The sequence below is a fragment of the Engystomops pustulosus genome, chromosome 6, assembly GCF_040894005.1.
Source record: "Engystomops pustulosus chromosome 6, aEngPut4.maternal, whole genome shotgun sequence".
NCBI lineage: Eukaryota > Metazoa > Chordata > Amphibia > Anura > Leptodactylidae > Engystomops > Engystomops pustulosus.
The window spans coordinates 70,076,721-70,090,997 of NC_092416.1; the positions used below are offsets into that span (position 1 = coordinate 70,076,721).

Consider the following 14,277-nt stretch of genomic DNA (forward strand, 5'->3'; position numbering starts at 1 on the left):
AAAACCTGTTTTCATAAGCTACAACAATTTCATAAGCTAAACTTCATTTTCCTACAGGTCAATATGGGCTGTAATGTTTCTTACCCAATGGCACACACAATTATACACTGCTTATAAATAAAAGCATTCTAGCTAATAATAAAACAGTTGTCATTCTTATGTTTTGGGTTGTTTTATATTTTCTATGTTGCACAGTTGAATAGTTCTTTTACAATTTTGTAAAGTTGGTTTATTATATATACTCTTTAGGCCCCTTCCACACTTGTGTTGCAGATCACGTCAGAGTCTGATCAGGGTGCGATCAGGGTTTGGTCAGTGAAAAACGCACATTTTGCATCAGAGTGCAATCAGTTTTCAGTCAGAATTTGTTCAGTGTCTCAGTTTTTCACGCGCGTTTTCAATGCAATTTCAATGTAATTTCAATGCGTTTTTCATTTCAATGGACTCAGGACTGAGCTCTATCTTTTCTATGGCAAATGATGCGTGAAAAACGCATTGCACTTACAAGTGTCTCAGAGAGCGTTTTTGATGCATCTCCATAGACTTGTATGGTGCGTTTTTCACGCGCGTGACTTGCAAAAGTAGAGCATGTCGAGATTTAAATGCGCGTTAAAAAAAAACGTGCGTGTGTGCGTGCGTGAATAAAAATACAAGTCTGAAAAGACCCATTGATTACTATGGGTGAGAGTGCAATGCAAGTTCTGCGCGTCAAAAGCACGCGCAGAAAACGCGCGTGAAAAACGCAAGTGTGAAAGGGGCCTTAAATTAAACATTGTCATGGAAAACCACAATGAAGACAGATCTAGCAGAATCTCACCCATGTATGAATTACCCAAAGCAGTAAAATGATAACTGATAATGCAGAGCATGGAGATTGCATTTCTGATAAAGTAAAGCACATCTTATGCCAAATATGGCAAAGCATTGATGGTATATATCCCTGATGAGGAAAATCAAGGAGCTAGGAATCCTAATATACCAGAACTGACATTCCTGACACAGAGGAGCAACAACATTGCATTAACAGGGCAGAGCAGGAAGTTGCATTCCGAATGGGGTAAGGCATGAAGATGTTATTTTTGATAAGGCAATGTATGATGATAGCATTCTTGATGAACCAGAGCAGGAGGACAAGTATGACGATGCATTTGCATCAGGTAAAGCATAGGAATGCAACTTTTTTTAAGACAATGTATGATGGTGGCATTCCTGATAAAGCAGTGCAGGAAGACTGTATTGCTAATAAGGCAGATGAAGAAGATGTTTCTGGGTGGCTACCTCTGTTAGTAAGGGCATAGGTGCAGTCACTAATCAGCTCTTCCTCCTAAACCTCTGCCCTGTATTTAATTGCCAGTTATCTGCTCAGCCTGGGGAGATATTAACCCCCACAGAGGACTATAGGTCAATGTCCAGATGTCCTAGCAGATGTATTGACCCCTAGTCTTCCACCATAGAACAGAGGGGTTACAGGAGGACAGCAGGGCAGTCCCAACACCCAGACCCTGCTATCTTTTGTCTTTTTACATGCACATTTTCTCTTTTGTTTGCTTCTTGATATTCTTTCTTTTAAAGCTGTGAATATATGCACAGGAACAGGTAGTGACACATGTATACCACACATCCAGCTAAGCCCATAAATCAGATCTATCTACCTATCATGCTAATAATTCACTGTCCATCTCATATATCTTCAGTATCTAATCATCCGGCCATGCTACATCTCTATATTCTTCTTTTTACAATACAAAGTGAGAGCTCTTGGGACAAGCTCTTGTTTCCCTATGATGACAAGTGTGATGTCATGAACTCTTTTGAACTCTCGCTCCATTACAATTGTCTCCTCTACTCCCCATGTATCTTGAGTCATGATGCTTATATTTTAGAATTTAGACACCCCCCACCCCATGTTCTCAGCATCCACCTCCTCCACTCCTCCCTGCCCCTCCTACATCTTTCCCCTGCTGATGCTGGAGAGCGTTTTTAGTAGAGAAGAAGACAGGTAGACAAGGCAGAGAAGATAGAAGAAGAGTCAGAGATTCAGGGTCTGGTAAGTCCAGGAGTCTTCCATTCCAATATGTTCATTGCATTGATGTTGCTTTGCCTTATGTCATATTCCACTATATCTTATTATTTGAACTCCCAAGTTACATCATGTGCATGGTATTTCCAAATTCCTAGTTCCCTCTTCCTACAAATAGTGTCTGGCATAGTTGGTACACCCCCAGCCAATATAGGTATTTAACATTCATCCCACTCCTCTGGTACATTACTTATTGCTGGTACATTTTAGCAATGATCTTCTGTGGCTTTCCTTCTGTTGCAATCCTTCTGTCTTTTGTACAGAGGGGGTGGGAAGACTTCTAGTAATCTTAAGTAATATCCCTCTTGTTTAACACGGGGAAGCCATAAGAGATTAACTAATTATTGCAAATGTAACAGAATTATACATTATATATTATACACAGATATTGCTGCTAATCTTACTTGCAGTCTTATGGAAAACCAAATAGAGCTGCGTTATGTTAGGTTTGTGAGTTGTGCCCAATGACAAACTTAGATCTGCTACATGTGAACATCTCACTGTGGGTGTTGTGCTCTGACTAGTTTATACATAATTTATGAGATGGTATGTTTACAATAGTTATGATAGTGTTAATGAGGTTTATATGCAATTATTGCAAATTGTTATAAATGTGGTGGTTCTAATCGGAGAAACATATTATAAAGAATAATGGAATTATTATTTTTTTAATATTGCTTAGTGTTGGAGAATATGATAGATATGCAAAATAATACATTATGACTCTGGGTAATACAGAAATATATTGTGTACTTTGTCCCAAAATTGACAAAAACATAAATATTAGATGTAGATAGTTCTAATAAAAAGGTATAACAATATAAAAAAACACTGAATTATGACAAAGAAATAATAACAATAAACTTTAATGAGATAATGTTATTGTTGATCAGGAACTGCTATATTATGTCATGAAAATAATAGTATGTGAACATATGAAATTAATGCAATGAATCACTCAGTAATGGTCTCTGATGTCCTTACTGTGTTACATTTTAGTGTATCATAAATAATTGGTATCATAAATAAAAAATAATTATCATTCTATAAAAAAATGTGTTGGACCTTTTGTTAAAATATCCCCTTCCCCCAATACCCCTATAACAGCCTCCACTTTTCATAGAAAGATGTTTAATGTGTCTAAGGTCTCTGAGCAGTCAACTTTTTCGATCCAGATTTGTTAAATGACTTATTCATTGAAGGAACTTCATACTGGAGATTCTAGAAAAGGGCTATTATCACAAAGCTGAACAGCCTTGGTAAAATAGTGGCATCCTATGACTGTGGTGACATGTTAAAAGTCAGCTCTTTATTCTTCCAGTGCTTTCCTATTGTGTATACAAAACTGTATACTAGATTTAACACCCAGTTAGTATTGGCTTACGGTGAAATGGCCATGCTCACAAATATAAGAGACACAGACCTTGACCTACATGTATTTATATGTAGTAGTGTCTATAAGTTACTACCTGATTGGTATCTACATATGCACATAATCTGTCACATATACTTTAGATTGACTCCTTCGATAATAATTGTCATGACTCCAAAAAGAGAATGATCTTTTGTTATCCAAATATATATATACATATATATATTACACACACATTTTTTTTCTAACGTTCCTGCTCTCAGACAAGGGAGTGAACATTCAGCAAGAACCTTGATGATGGTAATAACATGTCACTATTGATCCCTGCAGCAAGAAAACCTCACAATTAGTTAACCTGCACATAAGAAATGGTCTCAAAAGAGACTGAATGCAACCAAATATAAAAGGAACATGACCATAGGTCTGTCAGCTTGTCCTCATTTCCCCTTATGTTGTAGGACATAAGTGCACATCAGTGGGAACTTACCTACTGATGGTTTCCTAGCAACACCACAAGTTTGTGGAGATGGTACTCGGACCACATAGTGTTTAAAGCTAATAATATTGTGTACATAAAAGTTCTAACTCCTCCAATCAGGGTTACTGAAGGGTTAACTGAAAGGACAACTAATCAAAAAGGAATGTGTCACCAGTAATGAACTTTTATCATGTCCATGAATCCTGGTCTATAAGCTAGCTCAAACGTGTATAGAAAATCACCTTTGGATGGATTTCTCCTTTAGGAAGACATTGAGGCCGTTGGAACAAAGGAAGATTTTCCTTACAATACCTCTGTCTGTGAAATAGCAAATTGCTTAACTCAGCGTCAACATCTGACTCCCCCCGCCCCCCTCTTACAAAGTCACCGCAGAATCGCTTACACAGATGATCTGAGTATACACCTGCCCCTCCCCCTTTATACAGCCACATATTGATTATGGAAATGGCACGTGTGATCTTCCTTTGTGTCATGTTGTATAGGCTTGTGTCTCTATAATCACTGCGGATTCATCTAGTGTGTGTGTATATATATATATATAGTTTTCACTTGGTTTTCTGGTTTTAAAACCTGTATACATACTTAATATTTCCGTAATTGGCTTAGTAAGAAAGTCGGATGGTTAATGTATCCTATGATTACAGTGAATGTTCCTGTACACAATGTTTATCACAACAAATGGACTGATTGTCACGGCAGGGATTTTTACCTATACTGTTCTCAAAAAACTACCCATATCAGGACAAGGACATATAGTCAAACTTCACTTTTATTGGTCATAAATCATAAAATACAGTAGCTTAGCTACTAAGTGCTACTAAGTGCTCCAATGGGAGTGTGACACGGCCTCTAATCAGGGACAGCTAGCATGTATGCTATAATAGTAACTGTAGGTATTGCTCTGGGTAGTAAGTGTAGTATAACCAGGGATCAACTGGAAATGGTTGTCATACTGGGCACTAGGGCTAGAGATGTCAGTAAAAGTGTTTAATTATCACATTAGAGTCACGGGCTGTAGATGTCTCATAAAATAACCAGTCTCACAGATTTTATATTTACATAAAAAGACATTAATGTCTCAGGACATTGAGGGCTGCCACAGATGTCACCCTATTCTTGACAGACCAACAGCTATATATGTAAGACTGTAGTTGGTTCTTGCTACTGTAGCAGCCTACACTTCACTCACCCTGACTCGTACATATTTATTGCTATGTTCATGCTAACTAGATTACTGTCTTGCCCTGGCTCATATCACTAAACTAGTCCTGGAGCGAACTTTATGTAAGGTATCAGCTGTCAAGTTCGGAAGCGCACACACACTGCTAATTAAAAGGTACAGATATTAGCCCCCCCGACATGTTTCATCAGTAAACATTTAGCCCAAACCCCTGATGAAGCCAGATTACTTCCAAGTGAAAATATACTGAAGATAGTTGGGGTCCACGACTGTGAAAGTAAAAATACATAAATGAATGAATGACCACACCCACAAAGAAAGTAATGATCATATAAATATCCTGTATTATTCCGTTTTTCATAGATGTATCAAATGCTTAAGTGCTGAGTACTATGGAATATATAATGTGAGAAGGCTGTGTGGCCCCTCCACCCCCTCCTCACTCATGTTGCCTCACACATCCCAAGATTATAGAAACAGTGCTCCAGGCTAACTTTTATAAATAACTAATGTGTATGATAGGCGTCCGTGGTGGAGCTGGGTCACTGCCCCATTGTGCTTTGATTTTCTTTGACTTTCCATTAATATAAAGTCATGAAGAATGAAAGAGTCAAATAAGTTATTAGCCAGGAGGTGTAGTACATGATATGCTTCTTATATATATATATTTCATAGTCACACATCATATTTGTGCTATAAATAGATGACCTATTGTATGTTAACTCCAAGATTCTAATATATTTTGTGGTTTTGTTTCACTTTTAAGATCTCCTCTTACTATCAGTGAATGGAGACATTGGACCAAATTTACTAAGGGCTGTGCAACCACTTTCGTTCAGACTTTGCACATTCTTTTATGTGCAAACTGCTTGTACATGTATTTAAGAAGTGCCTGACCGTTTTGTGGTGCGGCTGCACTATTCTTCACGCAACACAAATTTCTGCACTGAAATGGGCGTTCTGGTGCACAGTTGGACCATTTATTATGCAAAGTCCAACAGAAATGTGTTGCACGCCCCATGTTAAGGGTGCACCAAAAAAAAGTGGTGCAATTTTCACTGTTCTTAGTATATGTGGGCAATGGTTATTTACATCCAAATATTACATCCAAATATTAGCCGTACACACCTACTTAATGGTTTGTTAAACATACCTTTGAAATATCAGGATATGAAATGTCACCCAGTGGTTTGTTCTAAATTCAATACAAATGGGTTCTCAGTCGAGGATTCGGGTCTTCCGGCGATTCACTAAGGTAGTGCGCCCGATGTCCACCAGGTGTCGCTGCTGCGCTGAAGTCCGTCGGAGTTCACTGGAGTTCACCATCCGTTGCTGGGTGCATGTAAGTGCGTGTCAAGCGGCACTTTTTCTTTAAAATTCCGCTGTTTTTCCGAATCCGTTGGGTTTTCCGATGGCCACGCCCCCCCCCAATTTCCGTCGCGTGCATGCCGGCGCCGATGTGCCATAATCCGATTGCGTGCGCCAAAAACCCAGGGCAATTCGTCGCAAATTGGAAGAATTCGGGAAACCTGACGCAAAAAAAGCGATTCAGCCCCTTAGTAAATGACCCCCAATGTCTGTTTTCTGGTGTCCAACTTTCGTGGTGTTCTGTAGTGTGATTTTTTTTCAGTGTGTTGCAAGGGCTTAATTTATTTGGCGTCTCACAAGAGGAATGGGGGTTTAGAAGTTGATAGACTTGCGATAAAAATAGCAGTAGAAATAGGTTTTGGTAAACTAGGAGCGCAGGAAAAGTGCTGGGAACCAAAAACTGCACCCAAATTAAGAGACCTTAAAAAAAAAAGTTGTAAGGGCTGGAAAACTGAAGGGGCAGGTACATTATAAGGGGGGCACATAATAGGGTGATGTTATAAGTGTGTTGGGGGTCTTAAAAGTGGGTGCCTCAACAAGTGGGAGGGTTAGAGGGGCATTGTACTATGCGGGGGCTTTATATATACCGTGTGTACTACTAAGGGTAATTATACTGTGTGTTCTCACACACAAGGAGAGAGAACAAGGATATATGTTAATGTGGCAGGGTTTTCCAGCAGCACCGATCATTTCAGGCACAGGTATTACTTTGTCCGAACGTAAAATCTGTTCCAGAATCCCATTAGGCCCAAGGACCTGGTTGTGACTGCTTCCCAGAAGTAAATGGATCTTGTTGGGAGCAGTCACACATCTAATCTGATCATTTGACAATGTTAGAGGTAAATGGAAGAAGGTTAAGCAGCAAAGAGTATTTTATTATAATAATAATCTTTATTTATTTAGTGCCATCAAATTCCATAGCGCTTTACAAATCATTTCAGGACATAAGGATTTTGTCCATGATATTGGTAAACTGAAATGCTCCTAATTATAAAATAACGCTGTGCCTATAAGGGGTGTGACAGAATGTAGACTCATAGCTTCATGTCTTAGAGTTACCGCTTGCAGACAGATGGACAGAACGCCAGCCATACCACATTTGTCACACGTTAAGGCCCCATTGTGTGGTCCCAGGCTGTTGGCATTATCTGGTCCAGCAGCATGTGTTATCAGGAGATCTATCTCAGCTTTAGCCTTAATTACAAGTGTAATTAATCATCTGCGAGTGACGGGGCATCCATCACCTTTATTATTAAAATGCCGATTTTTGCATCTCCGATAAACAACAGGCAAAGGAGGAATGTCAGAGCCATCAGAGGGGCATTAATAAAGAGCACACGGTGGAGGTGGAAATCGGGGGGAGATCCAGATCATCACTGGGTGGCATCATACTTTCCATAATAATGAAATAAAATTGCATAAATCACAGATGGCAACGCAGAAAACCTATTTTTGTTCATAGCAACAGGCACCAAGTTCACTTCTGTTAGACTCAGCAGGGTTTGTGTATCAAGCTACAGATTTATGAAACAGTCATAGAGCGTTTCATATTTTATTTCAGCTTGATCTGATAAGAGGCCAAATGTTTGATACAAAGTGGTGCACTTTTCATTGGCGTTGTCTGTACATCTCTGTGGATTCCCTGTTCATAAGATGATCTTTTGTGTACACCATAAAAATAGAGCCCCCTTACCTTTCTGTCCCCACACATATCCCCCACTTCCTCCTTCAGCCAAGGGAGAAGAACATAGTTAGTCAAAAATATCCCTCTTGGTCAACATGGTCAACATGTTTAACTATTTCCCGTAAAAGTGGTCAAATACAAAGCTACAGTCTCATGGGTCCTAGTGCTGTATTTTAGCTTACGTTCCCCATGGCACAATTATTAAAGGACTTTTATTCTACTCCACTTTTTTTGCACAAATGGAGCTTTCACCATGTCCAAATAAAGGGGGCATGGCAAGGGTCAGGAAAGTTTGCACACCTCTATCACACTACAATTGACTCCAGTCCCTTACTGGAGTTAGGTTGTGAACGCTGGTCTCGATAAATGCCTACCATTGTGTACAGAGAATACACGGAGAGACCAATGCACATTAGAAATAAAACATCCGCAAATAGTACATATAAATATGGCCATACACTGTAAATAGTACTAATGAATTAATACATTTTGCACACAAATATTACATTATTAGGAGTTCTTATAGAGCAGTAGTGGTAAATCTATGCCAGAGTGGCAATTGGAGCCCTCTCTGTGGGTACTCAGGCCAACCCCAAAGAGGACTTGCTGTGCTCATGGTTATTTTAAAGTGACAGCAACTACATGAGGAATGGAAAGGGTATGGAGACATATGGATTATCATTGTAGATTCTGCTTCAGACATGTCAATTCTTAATGTTCAACGGACCTTTTTTCTACTGTATTGGTGTCCTCTGGATGCTGATACGATTGTAAACTACTAGCATTAATTGGCACTTTGAAATAAGTGGTTTATAAGTGGGTTTTGGTTGTACTTTGGGCACTATAGAAGAATGAAACAATATTCTGCAAGCAAAAATAAATCCACTGTGTACTGTACAGTCCAATAATGCAGCAATCATATTACAAACACACACATTTTGTGCCAGCCTTTAGTTGGATGTGATACCATCCAACCACATGATTCCTCATTACTCCTGTTTGTGTACATGTCACTGCTGAGACCTTTGAGGTTCAGAGGTGAATACAAAACAGGAGCACTGGCACTGTAGGGTACCTTCCAGGGCCACATTGGACCAGATATGTTAATATGCTTGCGCCAGTTTTCTGTCTAATTGTGCATTAAAAAGAACGTCTTTGGAAGGTACACATGTATTTATAAAGTATTTGCAACCCTTTTGTGTACTTTGTCCGACACTTTAAAAAACTGTCCACCTAAAGGGGCGTGATAGTACTTAGTCAGAGCTTGAGACACATTTATTACTGTGATTTGAGTCTGTGTAATGTAAGTGCACCAAAAAAAAAGGTGCACACTTCCCATAGTAGCGCAGGCAGCGCCAGATAATTGACCACCTTGTGCCAGTATTCAATAATCTGGCGTACCCTGCACATTAATGAGGTACACCACACTAAATAAGTTTGCACCACTTTTTATTAGTCTAGGCCTAGGTGTACATGTGATTCGGATCAATACTATACACTATACTGCTACTGTATTACACTTCAGATTTTGTCTTCACACAGTAACAGACTCTCTGCACCAGATCCTCAGAAAATCTAGCCAAAATTGCATGCAGATTTACCACAGATTTTTATGTGGTTTTTGCTGTTCTCTGGTTTATTCTATAGTGGATTTTTCCTCTTCCACTAAACACAGAAAATGGACATGCAGTGAGGTTTGAAATATTTAGGTCAGGTCCCAGTTTTCTAGGGTACAAGCCCTGAAATAGTGGGTTATAGCCTAATTATAGTGAAATTTTACGACAAGGACCTGACGTAGAATTGCCCGGCAGCATAGCTGCATGCCGGATATGTCAGGAACCCGGTACCTCTAGATAGATCTGGTATGTGCAGGGAGGGAGAGGTTCATCTCTGGCGCTTTTTTCAGTCCTTTAAATCCCGCCAGAATGCAATTCGGTTTTTCACAGACCAAGCACGGACATGTGACACTAACCTTTTTTAGACAGAAGGGCAAGGGTCAGTTCTTCAGGCTCCCTGATCACCACCTCAGATGTTCATATAGTGGCAGCCACTATAATTTAATAATAATAATAGCGCACACAGATTACGCAGCGCTGCACAATGCATATCAAATTTAGAATATGAATTATTATTTTTCTATGATAATCTGTAATGCATTTCATTTTTGTTAGTTATATTTGTAAATTATTTTTCTTAATATGTTTCCAATTGTTAAAATTTCATTTTAACAGTCATTTCTTCACGTTTTCAAAACGTAGTGTTCAGGCTATTTTGTAGAGCTCCCCCGCCCCCCCCCCCCCCGAAAAGTTATGTTCTTTGTAATAAAACCTACATAACAGAAGGGGTCAGGGGCCATTTTGGATCTTTGTGCTGTAATGAACAACATAGAAAAAAAACAGCAAATAATCATCCTGATGCTTTGTCGCCTGTAGCTCTGTACATGGGCCATTCTCTAAAGTCTGATGATTTCTCATAAAATCCTCTACGGAGCATGGGAAGAGAGGAGAACAAAGGGCCTGAGTGCTCGTCTGACCACCCCAGCTGACTCTTCTTTTTCATCGCCAATGTTTTCTTGCTGAATTTCCCCCTTTTTAATACCAGGTCCAGAGAGTGATAATGTGGCCACCGCAGAGCAGTCGCAGCGTGTGCATGGGCAGGGGAACAGATCTTTGATGTTTAATGAGAGTTTAATTCCAGCTCCCTGTGAAGTCCTTGGTCTTGCCTCTCTGAATTTATGGGGAGTAGAAGTAGTCTCATCCTGATACTAACATGATAAACATGGCAAGATCCCCCAGGTCTAATTTGTATAGAGAATACTTTGGTCTTTGCAACATCTGACAGGATGACAACTGGTAATGAGGCCACAATCCTGCAGGATAAGATGCCATACACCATAAAATATCCATTCAATGAAGAGGAATTAACACCCTGTTTGAAGTAAAAACTTCAAATCTACCAGGAAATCTACCATCAAAATCAAGTATTATAATATAGGGCCACTTACTCATAGATTCAGACGGCATGACTGTGGTAATCTTCTTATATTTGTTATCCATGGTCTCCTTCCTTCTAAAATCAACTTTTAAAATTATGCTTATGAGCTTGAGTGGCTACTCTAGCCCATCTGTGATCTGGCTTTACAGACTGTTACACTGTCTGACTTGTGCAGTGAAAATGGTAGAGATTAGAATTGAATTAGAAAAAAGCAGAGAACTTTTATTCATGAAAATAATACTTTGTTATGTTATATGGCATTGCAGCCCTGGTATGAACTTGTGCTGTTCTTGGGCCACAAACAACGGATTTGCAGACGGTAAGTCATCAGTGTGTAATCTGTCGGGCACACTATTCTCCATAGAATATATTCTTTCGGCCAAAGATAGAGCATGTTCTATCTGTTTTGTGGCCACAGCTCAGAATGGTGAGCACTTGTTGTGCTTACCATACAGCGCCAGGATACCACAGACGCCTTTAGTGGACATATATTCGGCCTCAAATATACACGTTCCTCATACATTTGTGTGAATGCACTCTAAGGCTGTACCCACACGACCGTTGGTGGGACATATTTATGGCCGCAAGCTTACGGCTATACATACCTTCAACATAGACCTGTGGCAGAATAGCAACCAATCATGGCTCAGCTTCTAACCCCGACAGCAGCTGAAGCAGACAATGACTCCTGTATATGGTGATTGATACCTGTAATTTGGTAAGTGCAGAGTGAAAATTTAGTTCCCTGAGTCACAGAGAGCGGCTGTGCAAAATCTGGTGATTGTAAACGCGAAGGTGCAGATTCCTTTAGCGGACACACATACATACATACATACATACATACAGTCAGCTTTATATACTAGATAATATTTATTTATATAGTGCTATCATTTTCCGCAGTGCTTTAGAGATCATGGGGTACATAAATAAAAACAATGAGACATAATAGAGCAATACTATGGTCAGATGAAACATTAGGAGTGAGGGCTCTATACAAGGCTTAAAGGGAGTGCACATTGTTGTGTGCAACCCTCATAAACAGACACTTATTAGTATCTCAGTGTTGGGAAGTAGAGTTATCAGGAACTGTAGTGTCTGGGCCTATGGGGATCTTCTTTGCTAGATGTCCACCACACCAGTTACAAGTCTATCGAAAGTTTGGTGTCAATTCTTAAGTGAGCTTTAATTGTTGTCCAATATGTTGCTCCTGGCAAGTTTAGAGGAGATTTGTGCCTTAAAGCTATTGCTGTCTGTCTCCAGTCTGATGCTGAAGGCTGCACGGTGAGCGGGATTGAAGAGGGATGTGTCCGGATTGTCTCCAGTTAACCATAAACGTGATATCTAATGAATTCCATATTGAGAACAATGTTAAATATTTGATGAAACATTTACATAAGGTGATATAACACAGGGGTTATTAATGGATTAGCAGTTGTGCAAGGCACAGGGGGAAGCTACAGCGAGGGGGCTTGGTGCCAGGATGCAGCATTGGTGCCAGCTGGGTAGAAGGTTGGTGACTGCAGCAGCTGTGCAAGCCTGGCAGAAATCTTAGTACATTGGAGAGCACCCAAGGGAAGGAGGCGCTCTATCCAAATAAGTCGAGCAGCAGGGAAGGAATAAATTGGAGAGAAGGAAATGAAAAGGAAACATCACAATGATTAATTACACTAATTTGCATGTGAATCTGGAGCACTGTTTATATCAGCAGATTGTACCTTGGTTTGTTCATACAGAATACACTGCACTTTAGATACCCCCATCATCCAATGGATCTTTTACACCACCTGATTTACCATTTCTTTGAAATAATCAATTATATTGTAAGCCGCTATACTCTCACAGCCTTGGCTATGAACTGGCATACCCTGACAGGTACATTTCCAGCTCTGGATTTATTCCTAGCGGGACCAGCTGAGGAATGAAACTTAATTTGGTGGAAACATGCAAATCAGGTGGCCCCTTCCCAATTTGCATAATTTTTAGATAACATATTTGATGACAATGTGTCTTTTAATTTTCTTCCCATTATCATTATTAGTGGCATTGGTTTACAAGGTGCCGGCTCACTCTGGAGGAATGTAGCTCTGCCGTCTGGATGGCAATACCAATGCAAACGTGAACAGACTGAAGGGGGGCTGGGAAAAGAATTTATATAAAGAACATAAGACACACTGCAGTTAGGTTGTAGCAGGGGTTGTGCTGATTGACATTTTTTTAAATTGGGTTTCTCAGTATTTTGATAATGATGATCTTTTCCTAGGATAGGTCATTAAAATTAAAAGGGTTTCTTGGCAGTTGTAAAGCATAGCGGCTTTCTTCCAAAAACAGCTCCACACTTGACCATGGGTAGTATGTGGTAAGCCCTATTCATCTCCATATAGCTGAGCTGCTATAACAGCACAAACCATGGTCTGGTGTGAAAATCATTTTGGAAGAAAGCATTCTCACTAGAAAAGCAACTGTGGCAGCGACAAAAGCACATTGTACAAAGCTGAGTTGCAGTACCCTGTGTTACCCACAATACTGTGGTGTGTACTTCTAGATATAAGAATATTGGGGGTCATTTACTAAGGGGCCGAATCACGTTTTTTCCATCGGGTTACCCAAATTTTACAGTTTTTTTCCCTGAATTGCCCCGGGGTTTTGGCGCACGCGATCAGATTGTGGCGCATCGGCGCAGGCATGCACACGATGGAATTCGGAAAACCCGTCGGATTCGGACACGCACTTACCTGCACCCGGCCTGGCTTGGTGAACTTCAGTGAACTCCGACGGAATTCAGCGCAGCAGTGACACCTGGTGGACATCGGGCGCACTACCTTAGTGAATCGCTGGAAGACCCAAATCCTCCACAGAGAACGCGCTGCTGGATCGCGAATGGACCGGGTAAGTAAATCTGCCCCATATGTGCTGATGTCTATTTTTGTCTGGAGTTTGTGATTGAAATGTAATGCCATAAATAAGTAAAATTGGGGTGCCTGCATTACCCATCCATGTATCTATATGTAGGCTGGCAGCTAGATACATTGTATAGAATGTAACAACTAGATTTCCTCATTAGAGCTCTGTCTGCGGACTTGACATAAATACTGTGTTCCAG

At 40.1% G+C, this 14,277-nt stretch overlaps 1 protein-coding gene across 1 annotated transcript in view; it reads left to right on the plus strand.

Moving 5' to 3' along the window:
• The first annotated feature begins 1,910 nt into the window (after positions 1 to 1,910).
• Positions 1,911 to 14,277, plus strand: part of DRAXIN (dorsal inhibitory axon guidance protein) — a 32,021-nt gene continuing 19,654 nt past the window's right edge. The window contains exon 1 of the mRNA XM_072156434.1: positions 1,911 to 2,047. The gene's annotated coding sequence lies outside the window, so the exon portion shown is untranslated. The remainder of the gene's footprint in view (positions 2,048 to 14,277) is intronic.